Raw genomic sequence first — 14,558 nt, 5'->3', positions numbered from 1 at the left:
GGAGGAAGACAGCAGGATCAGGCTTCCTTGTCCCTTTATCTTACCTGCTACAGCAGGCACATTACCGAAATGTCCCATCTACACTCACTCTCTCCCTTGCCTGAAAATGAGCAATCCCGGATGTTGCTACTGTTGTGGATATAAACAAACCCTCCAAAAACATAGGAATTTATATACAAAAATACTCCTATGTTTAAAAATGTTATTTAGGTTACAAAATCAAACACTCAGAAGTTTAGGAAATGCCATTTTAACTGTTGGCATACAATTTTAATTCAGCCCCCTTTTGTGTAAACATTGAGACAATTTTTAATAATGTAATCACATTCTATTTTTTTTTCCACAGGATCCCTGCTTCATTCATGTTATAAGTTGGATACACAAGTGGGCTGAACTAACTTCGCACAAGCGACTCTAAATCTGGCATTCCCTAACTTTCAAATGTTTGACTTTGCAGCTGAATTTTATTTTAATATCATTTTATATGTATAGTAGATTAAAACCCCATAACCATTACATGATAAAAGTAAAAAGAAGTGACTGGATAGCAGAAGTGGATCTGAGTTGCAAAGTTTGGTTCAGTATGCAAACACACCAAAAGTCAGTGTGTCAGCTCTGGGTTTTTGCCACCTCCCATCTACAAGGGAAAGAGACAATACACTAAATTCAACCCTGGAATTATTGGGCACGGTTTCTTTTTACTTACTTCTTTAATGGCATCTGATTAGTCTGGGCTCAGCTTGACCTAGTAAGATGAATAGTGGGTACATCTGTGATAACCACATGAGCTTGTTTACTAGAATTTAACTATCTGATGCAGCTATAGTGTTTTCATTTTACTCTTCAGATAGAGTTAAAGACCAATCTAATCGTAAAGCAACTTCTCTTAGAACTGGCAGCTATATGAAGAAGTTTAAATAAAAATGAAAAAGACGCTATGACATTTTATACTGCAGGCACTAACATAAGCTAACAAAAAATGTCCTCTCTCTAGTTCCACCTCAGGGCAGTGGCAGAGATTCTGCTTGCACTCACGAATTCCAAGCTAGTATGAAATTGCTGACTATGCTCTTTGCACGTGGACTGGAACTAGGTTCTGACCGAAAACACATTTTGGGAAAATGTCCTCAAGTTAGAGACACTTGCATTTGTACTTTCACGTTCATTTTGCACTAAACTGGAACTTTAGTATGCTGAGAATTTTTTTTCTCCCACACTAGTAACAAGATATTTTCTATTACAAGGGATGGGATTTTAATGCTGTGACCAAAACTGATTTTCATTCTCAGTCTGCCGGTTTCTTCAAATGTCTGCTGTGCCAGAGTGAAACAAGACACTGCTTCATCAATGATATTTTATTCACTTACACTTTCAACATAAATTTGCATTAATTGTCACAGGCAGAGCTGATTTTTGAGTGTTGTAAAATTTGATGATGAAGGAGGCCCCCAATTTGCAAATAAGTCCATATTTAATGTGAGACTTTGGAATATGCTGGTGAGTGAGAGACAGGGAGGGGACCCTACAATAATAACCTTTCTAGGGACTGCCAAAATCCTGAAGCCAGAACTGGATAAACTGTTCAGACAGATGTCTAAGGAACCCCAGGTCAGCCATATTCCGTTACTCCAAATGAAATTTGAGCATTGCAACTTTGATTTGGAAAATGCAGGATTATTAACAGAACTACACAAATTCTTGCACGTTTGGTTCAAAAGGTTCTTTTTTTCTATATGAGAACCTGCCAGTATGCCCTAAACTTTCAATGAACCTCATTTTCCCCATTGTTAAACCTATAAACAGTTTGATTTCAGTGGTTTCATGTCTATTCACATGGGTGTTCTGGAAACAGGTGTGGGTTTTGGCATCAGCCCTGTTGTAACAAGAGAACTGATCTCAGGATAGAACTGGGCTGTAATTAGAAGAGCCAAACTATAAAATGGCATGAAGCAGTTTCCGCTAACTGGAAATATTACAGAAGATAATAACAAAATGGAAAGGTAAGTGCCTGCAAGAGTCAGACAGAAACAAAAGTTTGAAGAGAATGTTTTAAGTCTGATGTGTTTTAGAGAGACAAGGTAGGTGAAGTAATATCCTTTCTTGGACCAACTTCTTGGTGACGAGACAAGCTTTTGAGCTTACTCAGAGCTCTTCTTCAGGTCTGGGAAACGTACTCAGAGTGTCACAGCTAAATATAAGGTAGAACAGATTAGAAGTTGACACAGGTTGCAAGAGACCATTCAAGTGAACACCTCTGCAGTTGTAGGACAAAAGACAGGTATGGATTCCAGATTGTTGCAATGAGTCACATCCAGATCAGACCGATTAGCACTCTCTCTCGCTTAGAAAAATCAGGTGCTTCTGTGGAGCCCAGCTAGCAAATCTTGATCACATGGGATAAACCAGTGTAATCAGGAACATAAGAGAAATACTGCCTATCTGACTTCCCTTCCATAATGTGACTTATCCCAATAAACCAGGTGGAAACTAAGTATAGTGGTACAAATTCCTGCACAGATATGTAGAGTTTGCAAATAATTACAAAGCGGCTTCAATCTCAGTCATAATGCTCTGATGTCTTTCCAAAGTGGTTCTGATGACGCTCTCGATCACAAAGCCAGTCAATGAAAGAAGGGTGCAACAGGGAACTCAGCACACAAGGAAGCTTCTACACTGTGGGTATCCCCGGTTCCAGGAACAACAACCCCTCCAGATCCATACACTCTTATAATTTAAATATGCCACTCCAAACCTTGCTGTGAATGTGTTCAGACTGGGATATTCAAAAAGTCCTGGTTCAGTTCGTAGTCAGTGTCAGGTTCTAGCCCAGCTCCTTTATCCACAGAAAAAATATGGCATCCAGCTTCTAGGATTTTTGAGTAAATATCATAGTGTTCAGCTCTCTGAATGGATGAGTGTTTGCTAATTCTGCCCTCCTGAGAGGAGAGGCAAATACCAAACAAGGAGAAACTACTCCCACTATATTATGTTTAGTCCCACTGATTGCTCATACAAGCTAGGATACCCTGATAAACTTTACCTAGTAGAAGGCCATGGGCCAAAACATGCCTATAATAACTACTGAAGGGAAGGAAGGAAAGACGAAGAAGAGCTGTTAGCACAGAGTAATGATATACTAGGGAGGAGGAGGGAATTATAAGACAAAGGGGAAGAAGGGAGAAAGGAAGGAAGAAGACATCTTGGGTATTGATGTAACTTAGGCCAACTGAACACAGGAGAAGTGAGTAAATGAAATGCATATGTGAGAATCCTATAGGGAGAAAGAACAAAAGGGAAAAAGAAAGCAATGTGGTTGAGGAATTAGTTTGCTTGAATGAAGAATCAAGCTTAAATTTACTGATTATTTTTCACCAGACAGAGAGAGCTATTGAGGAACAGAAAGAAGGGGGGAGGGTTGGAAGGATACAGAAAGGCAGACATTATCCTGAAAAATATTGAGGAAGATATTCAACAGAAGATTGAAAAATGTTAAATGCTAAAATATTCTAATGAAGTATCCTTCAGTAATAGTTTATTCTGTCTAATCTAATTGAAGGGGGAGCAAATTGATTTTCCTACCTCTGGGACAATTCTACCCTTTCCCTGGAGAGTGCTATTCTATTCCATTGCTGTCAGGAAGGACTTTTCTCTGTTGTTCATCAGGAAATTTGAAGACTGAAATTTTAGGGCATTACGATGCTTACCAATTTTAATTCTTTAAATTTTGTTCCTGGAAACCAAACAAAAGGATTAGATCTCAGTGAATTGCATGCAAAGTTTTCTGTTTCACACATCAGCTATTTTTTCTGTTGTCATGTTCAGGAAAATGTGCTTAGGATTTTTTCCCCCTAACAATAGGAAAAGAAATGTTTTCAGATCTCTAGAACTTAAATATGACTGAGTGGATTTTGCCTGTTTGTTTGGGGGCAGGGGTGTGTGTGTGTGTGTTTGTTTAACACAACTTCCTTGAGGAGATGAAAGATGAACAATCTTAGTTCAAAAGATGAATGTTGTGGAAAATTATGAGCATGTGAAAAATAGGTTATAGGGAAACTCTTTTTCAGCCTTCACTCCTGCAGCTGTTATCAGACAACTGCTATAATGAAGGAAAAAATTAACGTCTCCATTTCCTTACTGACACAAGATTCAATAAAGCTGTTATGGTTCCCTCCAAACCTGGGCAATATGGATGTAGATGAGCAGCCTCAGATGTTAGATGAACAGTGACAATGTTTCATGTCTAAGTTGCACAATACTTACAGACACTTTTGTGAAATAAATATACTGTATGACTCTGTGTGTGACGCAGAGTGCAGGAAACTACCTGGTTCCCAATGAACTGAAGTTCAGCTCCATCTTTACCCTTATATATGTGTTCATTGTAAAATAGTCTGCTTGGGAAGGGGGTGAGATTAGGGAGAAAAATGCTATTTGGAAGGTAAGTATCCACAATCAGGGTCAGAGACTCCTAGCTGTGTTTGCTGGGTATTTTTTTTTTTTTTACTTCCTCCCCTCCCTACTCTCCATGTTAACATCTTTAATCTTTAGGGAAAATATCTTTTTATTCTTGATCCTGCACTGAGGTCTACATGGACAGAGGTCCATGGGATTCTGCTCACCCACAGTTCAATATGGGGTCAGGAGGTAGGCTGGCAGGTGAGAGTCTTTGTTTATAGTAGCCTCTATTTCCAAACCCTATAGTAGGCATTTCTGATGCACCATCACTTTAGTTCCCCTATGACGTGGTTCTCAAAGTTATTTGACCAGGCCCCCCTTCTTTGTGTCTGGTTGTTTACGCCCCATCCCCACAAGTACATACCCCACCACCCAGCAGAGAGCAGCAGCAGCTGCTGGCTGGGTGCTCAGCTCTGATGGCAGTGTCGTGCCAACAGCAGCGCAGAAGTATGAGAAGCAATGTGAAAAGGGATATTTGTAAGAACAATTCACAGCAGACTTAGCACCCCGTTGCCACTGTTATTTCTGCACTGCTGCTGCCACCCCAGGGCTGACAGCCAGAGCCCTGCTGCCTCTGGAGCAGGTTGGGGGGGTAGAAGAGCCCAAGCCCAGACTGCTTGCTGGTGAGGGACTGAGGTGGAAGGGAAGGAGAGCCTGAGTTTGGATGGTGGGGCTCTGGCTGTCCCCTTTATTCCCACCTCCTGGGTGTGCACACCCCTTCAGCACCAGCCCCAGCCAGCCAGGGCTGACAGCCAGAGCTCTTAAAAAATAAAAATAAAAAAGCACACAGCCCATGCCACTCTTGACACATTCCCATGCTTCCCTTGGGAGGCCTGCCCCACGGTTTGAGAACTGCTGACCTATGATGTGAAATGTGTTCCACTGGATGTGTCTCCAATCATCTTACTCAATTTTTATTTATTTGCCATGCTTTCTTTTAACCTGCTTTTAAAATAAAACCGAAATGTTTTATGAGGCTCTGGTAGTGTGAAAGGAGAGTTGCTCTTCTAAATCTAATGTGAAAAATGCTCTCCACCTCTTGAACAATTTATATGCAGCATATACTGAAGACTGTATTGATCAATAGTGATATGTATTTACATGCTTTTCTGTTGCATTAATCACTATAGTGTACTATTAAATGTAGCCACATGACATGACATTTTAGGGAACCCACAGAGAAGGTAAGTGACTTGCTCAAGGTCAAACAAGAAGTCTGTAATGGAGCTGGAAACTGAACCAGTCCCGTTTCTCTCTTGAGTGCCTTAATCAAAATATCATCCTTCCTCTGTTATTCTAACAACATTTATGTCATTAATCACAAAACAGAAAATGTATAGGGAGAATTTGCATCCATTCATAATGTTGTAACAGACATTATATTGTTGATTTATTTATTTTTTAAAGTTATTCATGTATTGAAGAGGAAATTGCTGATTGAGGAGCAGGGACTCATATGGGATCCATGCTTCAAAGAGTTAACTTTGGTTTTACGCAACACAGAAATGCAGTAAATTCTGTCCTGTAGTTTCCTGCTTTGATCAAAGGCTACTACGCCATAGTAGTTGTCCTATGGGCCTTTAGTCCTATGTTTGCTGATTCAGTTTTGGCTTTGGAACAGGGCTAGGACCTCCCAACTTGAAATCTTTTTTTTTTTTCCTTACAGATACATTTCTTGCATTTAAAAGACATCTTTAAAAAAATTTTGATACGAACAGATTTAAATGTTTCTGGTAGCTAGAGCTGTACTTTGCAATCAGCTTTGCTTTGAAACCACATTTAGAATATCAAGTGAATTGTATAATAAAACTACCCCTTTGAAGAGAAATAAATGTGGACAATTCTTACAGGCTATGATTTTACCTTGGGTTTATTTTTTTTTAAATGTGTAAATAATTTTTTTAAAACTTTTTTTACAACAAAAAAGATATTTCAAAGTTATAAAACCAGGATTTTGGCTCAGATACTCCAAAGGAGCCTAAAAAGGAGCCTAAATACCTGTAAGGATCCAAACCTTCCGGTCATTTTTTTTTGCTGAGCTTATGTGACCCCTTTATTCTGCTTGGATCCATTAAGGACCCTATATCAGTGAAGGAAGTTAGCACTGCCTGTTTGCAGCTATGGGAGAATTGTGCAAAATACCCCACGACAGTGAGTGTCAGTGTCCACATCGGCTCGGGCTTGCGCTGTGGAACTAAAGAAAGCAGTGTAGACGTCCCACTTGGGCTAGAGCCCAGAGTCAGAAATCTAGCGAGGAGAGTGAGCCAGTACTTACTCATCAAAAGTATCATATTTGGTACTGAGTCATTCAGGGAACGTGGAGTACATCTCTCTGAAAGGGGTGCTAACTTACTTTTGGCCAGTGTTAGGAAGGGAATTGTTAGCTATTTGGGAACCTGGCTCAGGGCCGGATGGGATGTAACTCCCTTTCCCCGGTTCCTTAATCCTCTGTCACCAAGGTGCCCCATTCTGGCAACAGATGTGTGATACACAATTATGAGTCTATACCCAGGTATTTGCCTAGACATGCCTAGATGGGCAAGTTTCCCCTGTGATTGCTGTATTCAGGATATTTCACTGAAGGAGGTCATGCATGGTCTCTGCTGAAAGTTAAAAACTTGTTGGTTGTCATGGTTATTATAGGATGTATGTACGGATAATATTTTAGGACTTATGTGATATGTAGAACATTATGTTCCAAAGCTGCTAGAGGTGAAACTAGTCACCAGGAACCAGACAGCTTTTAGAGCTAATCCAATCAGGAGTGAGAACAATTGACCCAGCCCACCAAGTGTTTAGAATCTAGACCAAGTGCATGTTTGAGCCTTTACAAAGCACCGAAGAGCCCAAGAAAAAGACTTTGAATAGTAGGGCCATCAGGAATGAACTGAAATTAAGGAAACACCCTGACTATGAAAAGAAACAAAAGATCTGGAACTGTATTATAGGGCAAGGAAGGGCACAAGATGACATACATTATGATACTCTGTCAGCATGAGTGTCTTAGGAAAAATGGATCCCAGCTTTCTGGACTGGACAAGCACTGTCTGTAGTGACCATTGGGAAAAGAATACCTTGTTACACAGGAAAGGAACTTGTTAATAAGTATAGACTCTAGATTGTGTTTTATATTTTTCTTCTAGCTGTAAACATGTTTCCAATTTTTATTCTTGCTTCTATTTGAATCTTTATCTTGAGTTTTTTGCAAACTTCTGTTTGGTTTTACTACAGACATGACTAACTTGCTTTGTTCTAAGGAGAGTGTTGAAATGAGATGAAGCTAGTTGTAAGGACTCCTGGGTTCCTGGACAGCTCTCACATCTGGCTGCCACTGGGCCGCTCACCCAGAACTATTGGAAGTGAGGGGCTAATAGTGCTCCCAGAGGCACTGCCCACAATGATTCTGATTCGGGATAATGACTGGCCTCAGCAGTTGGCCCAGCCATACTATTTAAAACAGAAGGAAGCACAGGATGTTGCCTAACCATCTCAGAGACTTTCTTACTGGCTCCTGAACTGGATCTGACTCTTGCTTGATCCCTGGTTTCTGATTCTGGCTCTGATCCTAGCTTGGTTCCTGATTCTCACTCTTCCCCCCGGCTTGGTTCCTGACTGTGACTCTGACCCTGACTTGCACTATGTTTGACCTCCCTACTCTGACAACTAGGTCATACTGCCCATGTCCCAGTCCTGACAGGTTGCTCTGACCACTAGCCCCTTGGGGTAGGCTCTGCCAGGTATGGATCCAGAATAGTTCCTCTTGCCCCATGGGAGGCATTGCCCAAACAGGTAGCCTGCCTTCAGGCCTACAACCTAGCAATGCAGGCACAGGCTGCAGACATTGCAGGACCAAGTGCTCCAACTTTGCACGGAGAATGCTGTGCTTTGGATCCAATCTTATGCACTATCACACCTCAACCATCACCCATTATCCCCCTGCCAAAGCCTGCAATGAGGCAGCCCAGCTGTACCAGTTCTGGTGAGGCCTGTAAGAAGAAATCAAGGATGAGTTGTCTCAGATCAAGACCCCAGCAGACCAGGACGCTTTTATTGATTTCACCACCTGCATCAATAATTGATTGTGGGAATGGCAGGAATACAGAAGCAGAATGATACATTTCCCAGGGACCATGAGCGAGATTACACAGCCTGGCCAGATCACCCATGCATCTTGACCTCCAACTCCCCTCCCAGTACAGAGATCAGACTGTATTTAAAAACACCAAAAAAGAAAATGAATTGTCTACCATCACACTGGAAGCATGGCTGCCCATAGAATTTATGGGATGGCATTTATGCAATGTTGAAGCCCAAGTTAGCCACCCTATGGCTTTACCTTCAAGAAAACCTGGCCAAGAGATTTATTCACAAATCCACCTTGCCCACTGGGATGCCAGTACTCTTTGTAAAGAAGAAGGATGAAAGCCTCTGATTATTCATGGATTACCCATGTGACTCTGAACCAAATCACAATCAGGAATGACTATCCACTGCCTCTCATCCCCGAGCTGTTGAACCTTGTGGAGTCTGCTTAACCTGTCATGGGGACGATCATTTGGTATGCATTACAGCAGGGAATGAATTAAAAAAACCCTGCCTTTTGAACAAGATATGGTCACTTTGAATATCTCGTAATGCCATTTGGTTTGAAAAATGTACCCACCACATTCCAGCATTTTAACCATGATCTGTTTGGGTATGTGATGGAGCAGTATGTGGTGGTATATCTGGATGACATTCTGATTTTCTCTGATGGTGCAGAGCAACACACCCTGCATGTCCTCAAAAGGCTACACCAGCATGGCCTCTACACCAGGGGTTTTCAAAGGGGGGGGGGTCGGGACCCCCCAGGGGGTCATGAGGTTATTACTTGGGGGGGAGAGGGTTGTGAGCTGTCAGCCCCCACCTCCAAACCCCACTTTACCTCCAGCATTTTTAATGGTGTTAAATATGTAAAAAAGTGTTTTTAATTTATTAGGGGGGTCACACGCAGAGGCTTGATGTGTGAAAGGGGTCACCAGTGCAAAAGTTTGAGAACTAAGCTAGAAAAGTGCAACATTCTTCACTCTTCCATAGAGTTTTGGGGTTTTTTCCTTCCTTAGAGGGTGTCAAGATGGACCCACACAAGGTGAAGGTTGTTCTCAATTGGATGGCACCTTGGTGGAACAGTCATGACCTGCAGCATTCACTAATTTGCCTGTGAAAGGCTAAAATGAATATTCATTTCCGCCCCCAGAGTGGTCCATCCTGATCCAACATAAACCTTCACTGTCTAAACAGGATACTCCAATGTGACAACTGGGGCAGCGCTTTCCCAGAGTTGTACCCAATACCCAAACATATATTGTATCGATGTGCTTTCTATTCCAGGAAAATCAGCCCCGCAGAACAAATCTATTAAATCCTGGGCAAGGAGCTACTTGTGAATAAGACTGTCTTTCAGAATGGTGTCACTATCTCAAAGGGGCCAACCATAATAACTTGGAATATCTGTGCAAGGCCAAGGCCCTTAATGAACAACCACTTTGCTGGGCCTTGTTCTTCTCATGCTTATATTTTGTTATTTCCTGTCATCTTGGTCCTAAAAATAGCAAGCCTGATTCAATGACCCTGAACAGAGAGCATCTTGCTGCCCAAAAGGCCCAAGCCCTGAAGCCTCTATCATCCTCAAGCCCCAGAACTTTCTTTGAACAGTCCCTTGTCAAGACCTCCTTACCTAGATCCAATTGACCTCAACCAAATTATCCCCCCAACAAACAGGAAGCATTAAACTAGGGGGACTCCAGCATCTATTATGGGACAGTCTATGTGTTTTCCCTGTGCCCTTGTGGATTGTAGCTCTGCAAGAATGCCACAGCTCCCCTCAGGCAGGGCATTCGAAGACCGAGCTTCTTGCCCTACAGTTCTTTTGGTGGTGCCTCATGCAAGTCACAATACAGACCTAAAAAAACAATGAGGAGTCCAGTGGCAACTTAAAGACTAACAGATTTATTTGGGCATAAGCGTCCATGGGTAAAAAACCCACTTCTTCCTATGAAAGCTTTTTACCCACAAAAGCTTATGCCCAAATAAATCTGTTAGTTTTTAAACTGCCACCGAACTCCTTGTTGTTTTTGTAGATACAGACTAACACGGCTACCCCTCTGATACTTAATACAGACCTATATCATCTCTTGTAACACCTGTGCCAACATGCCACATAATAAAGAACCAGGAGGTACCATTCAGACTCTGAGCAGTTATCGCCCTAGACTTCATAGTGATTTCAAGTGATTTACAGCAATCTTGAATGTTGTATACCACTTCTCCTAGAAGGTTCACTTTGTTTCCTGAATCGGCCTGCTCTCCTCCTGTCTCTGGGTGGACCAAGTCATTCACCATCCTGGTCTTCCATCTCCAATCATAGCCCACAAATTGTCTGCTGTTTCTGGTGGGAGGCCAACCTCATGCTCCAACCTCTCATCCACATACTGCTCTCAGACAAATGGCCAAATGGGGAGAAAAAATAAAAATCTGCATAAGTATTTCTGGTGCGGTATAAATTATCATCAGAATGATTGGTCTTCTCTACTACCCTTGGAAGACTTTGTGTACAACAACACAGAACATGCCTCTTCAGTGAAAAGCCCATTCTTTTCAAATTATGGCTTCTACTCTCATTTCCATCCAGAGCTACACGTAACTTCCTCCAACTCCACAGCTGCAGACTGGGTACAACTGATATGCCAGACCAAAGAGGACCAGAAAACCCAGCTGGAAGATGCTAAGAAAAGTTACAAACACTATACATATGTCATAAGCATATTCCCATAAAGCCTTATGGGTTGCAAAGTCACACTTACCCTATATATTTTTTAAGTATGGTAGGTATAAAATTATAAATCTATTTCTTTTTAGCTGAATAATTTTCTTTGGTCAATCATACCTGAGTTCCTTTCTAGTACAAACATGACATGCTTATTATCATCTGGGTCTAAACAAACATGGAACTTCCATTAACTTTGAAATCTGAATGCAAAAGAAGTGGAGACCAGATACCATAGTGCTGTTTCACTTTGAATCAGTTATCCTTAGAGGAAAGTACACATTGGTATGTATAGCCACCCAAAGGGTTTAGCTCACCAGCTGTACCACCATCTTTTGCATATATTTACTTAGCCTCCTGGGCAGAAAACATGTTTAGTCTAAATTCTGAGCCAGTAAGAAAGCTAGATTCTATAGCAATGAAGCCCTAATGGGAAATATTTGAGAGGATAAAGAAAAAGGCTATGCAGCACTTCCTGTAATACCATTTTTACATGTTCTTTGACTAAAATGTCACAAAAGAATTAAAGGGGCAGGGGAATAATCCATAAAGTTAATGACTGGGGAAGGATATGAGTAATAAGATACTATAAAAAGCTTAACAAGGGTGTAATAGATGCTTTGAAATTAGTGATTTTTGATAAAGTGCTTATAATAAAGTCAAACTTACAGGGAATGTTAGTGGATTACACTTCACACAGGAAGGAAGTTTAGTTGAAATTTCTATATAACAGTACTTATACTCCTCCTGTAGCTCAATACGAAATGCAAATTGAGTCATATACTAGATGCATTCCTACATTACAGGCATTAATGGCTCTATTCATTATTATTTTGTTTCATGTTATTCTGTGATGCATTATCTTTTAGAACTGCAGCACCTTTATTCTGCCTGAAATATTTAGAGACAGGGGCAAGGGATCTTGATGTTTATAAGGTAACTGAAATTATGGGAATGGATTTACAGCTTTTTGGTTCTACCTCATCAAAAACCATTCCAGCAGTGGAACACATTAATCTTCTAGATATAAAGGGCCATGTCTCAGAGTCAAATAGCAAATCAGAAATCATGCTAATAATTAGACAGGACAACATATTTTCTTTTGTATTCTCTCAAGAAATTTTTTAGACAGGTATTCAAATCAGTCTAAAGCTGGAACAAATGTACTCTGCACCCACAAACTGACAGCTTGTTTTATGTTTAGGACCCTACCAAATCCGTGGCCATGAAAAACACATCATGGACTGTGAAATCTGGTCTCCCCTGGTGAAATCTGGTCTTTTGTGTGCTTTTATCCTCTACTATACAGATTTCACAGGGGAGACCAGTGTTACTCAAATTGGGTGTCCTGACCCAAAAGGCAGTTGAGGAGGGGGTCACAAGGTTATTTTAGGAGGGTCGTGGTATTGCCACCCTTACTTCTGTGCTGCCTTCAGAGTTAGGTGGCCAGAGAGTGGTGGCTCTGACAGCAGTGCCCTGCCAGCAGCAGCACTGAAGTGAGCGTGACAATAACATACCATGCCAGCCTTTCTTCTGCATTGCTATCTTCAGAACTGGGTGGCTAGAGAGGGTGGTTCCTGAATGAGGGCCCAAATCTGTAGGCAGCCGCACAGAAGTAAGGGTGGCAATACCATACCATGCCATCCTTACTTCTGTTCTGCTGCTGGTGGCAGCTCTGCCTTCAGAGCTGGACTCCTGGCCAGCAGCCACTGCTCTCCAACTGCTTAGCTCTGAAGGCAGCTCTGCTGCCAGCAACAGCGCAGAATAAGGGTAGCAGTACCATAACCCCCTCTACAACAACCTTGTGACCCTCCTCCAACTCCTTTTTGGGTCAGGATAGGTACACTTACAACACCATGAAATTTCAGATTTAAATAGCTGAAATCATGAAATTTATGATTTTTGAAATCCTTTGACCATGAAATTGACCAAAATGGATCATGAATTTGGTAGGGCCCTATTTATGTTCCATAGAGCTAATGCCACAGAACATGAATGGCATGAATAATGATTAGACTCAGAAGGTGCTAAATACTGGGACCATGCCCTGCCAAAACTCAAGCTGCCAGCCATTGTAAATTAATACAGTAGAATGATACTAGGAAATACAATATTTTAACCCTTTAGTTAAGTAACTCATACAATTAGCTAGACCCTAGTTTATTTAGAAAAAGAATAGATCATGATTAGGGAAGTCAGTTAATCACAGTGAACTCATGTGATTAATCAAAAAATTAATCATGATTAAAAAAATTAATCGTGATTAATCACAGTTTTAATCTCACTGTTAAATATTAGAATACCGATTGAAATTTATTAAATATTTTTTATGTTTTCCTACATTTTCAAATATATTTATTTCAATTACAACACAGAATACAAAGTGTACAGTGCTCACTTTATATTATTATTTTTATTACAAATATTTGCACTGTAAAAATGATAAACAAAAGAAACAGTATTTTTCGGTTCACCTCATACAAGTACTGTAGTGCAATGTCTTTATTGTGAAAGTGCAGTTTTCAAATGTAGATTTTTTTTTGTTACAAAACTGCACTCAAAAACAAAACAATGTAAATCTTTAGTGCCTACAAGTCCACTCAGTACTACTTCTTGATCAGCCAATAACTGAGACAAACAAGTTTGTTTACATTTACGGGAGATAATGCTGCCTGATTCTTATTTACAGTGTCACCAGACAGTGAGAACAGGCATTCGCATGGCTCTGTTGTAGGTGGAGTTGCAAGATATTTACTTGCCAGATGCACTAAAGTTCTACATTGTTTTAATTTTAAGTGTAGTTATTTTTGTACATAAGTCTACATTTTTTTAAAGTTCAACTTTCATGACAAAGACATTGAACTACACTACCTGTATGAGATGAATTGAAAAATACTATTTCCTTTTTCATTTTTACAGTGAAAATATTTGTAACCAAAAATAAATATAAAATGAGCACTGTACACTTTGTATTCTGTGTTGTAATTAAAATCAATATATTTGAAAGTGTAGAAAACATCCACAAATATTTAAATAAATGATTTTCTATTATTGTTTAACAGTGTAAATTAAGACTATATTTTAGTCCCAGGTATTTTTAGTTTAAGTCATGGCAGGTCACGAGCAGTAAACAAAAATTCACAACCCGTGACCTGTCCATGATTTCTACTATATACCCTTGAACCACAGTCAATGAGAGCTGTGGGGGCAGGGCCCACAGGCAGAGGTAGTGTGCAGAGCTGCCTGGCCACGCCTCTGCCTAAGAGCTGAGTGAGGGCGAGCCCCCCGAAGTAAGCGT

The sequence above is a fragment of the Lepidochelys olivacea genome (assembly GCF_965140295.1).
Source record: "Lepidochelys olivacea isolate rLepOli2 genome assembly, chromosome: 2".
NCBI lineage: Eukaryota > Metazoa > Chordata > Testudines > Cheloniidae > Lepidochelys > Lepidochelys olivacea.
This window is presented reverse-complemented; position numbering follows the sequence as displayed.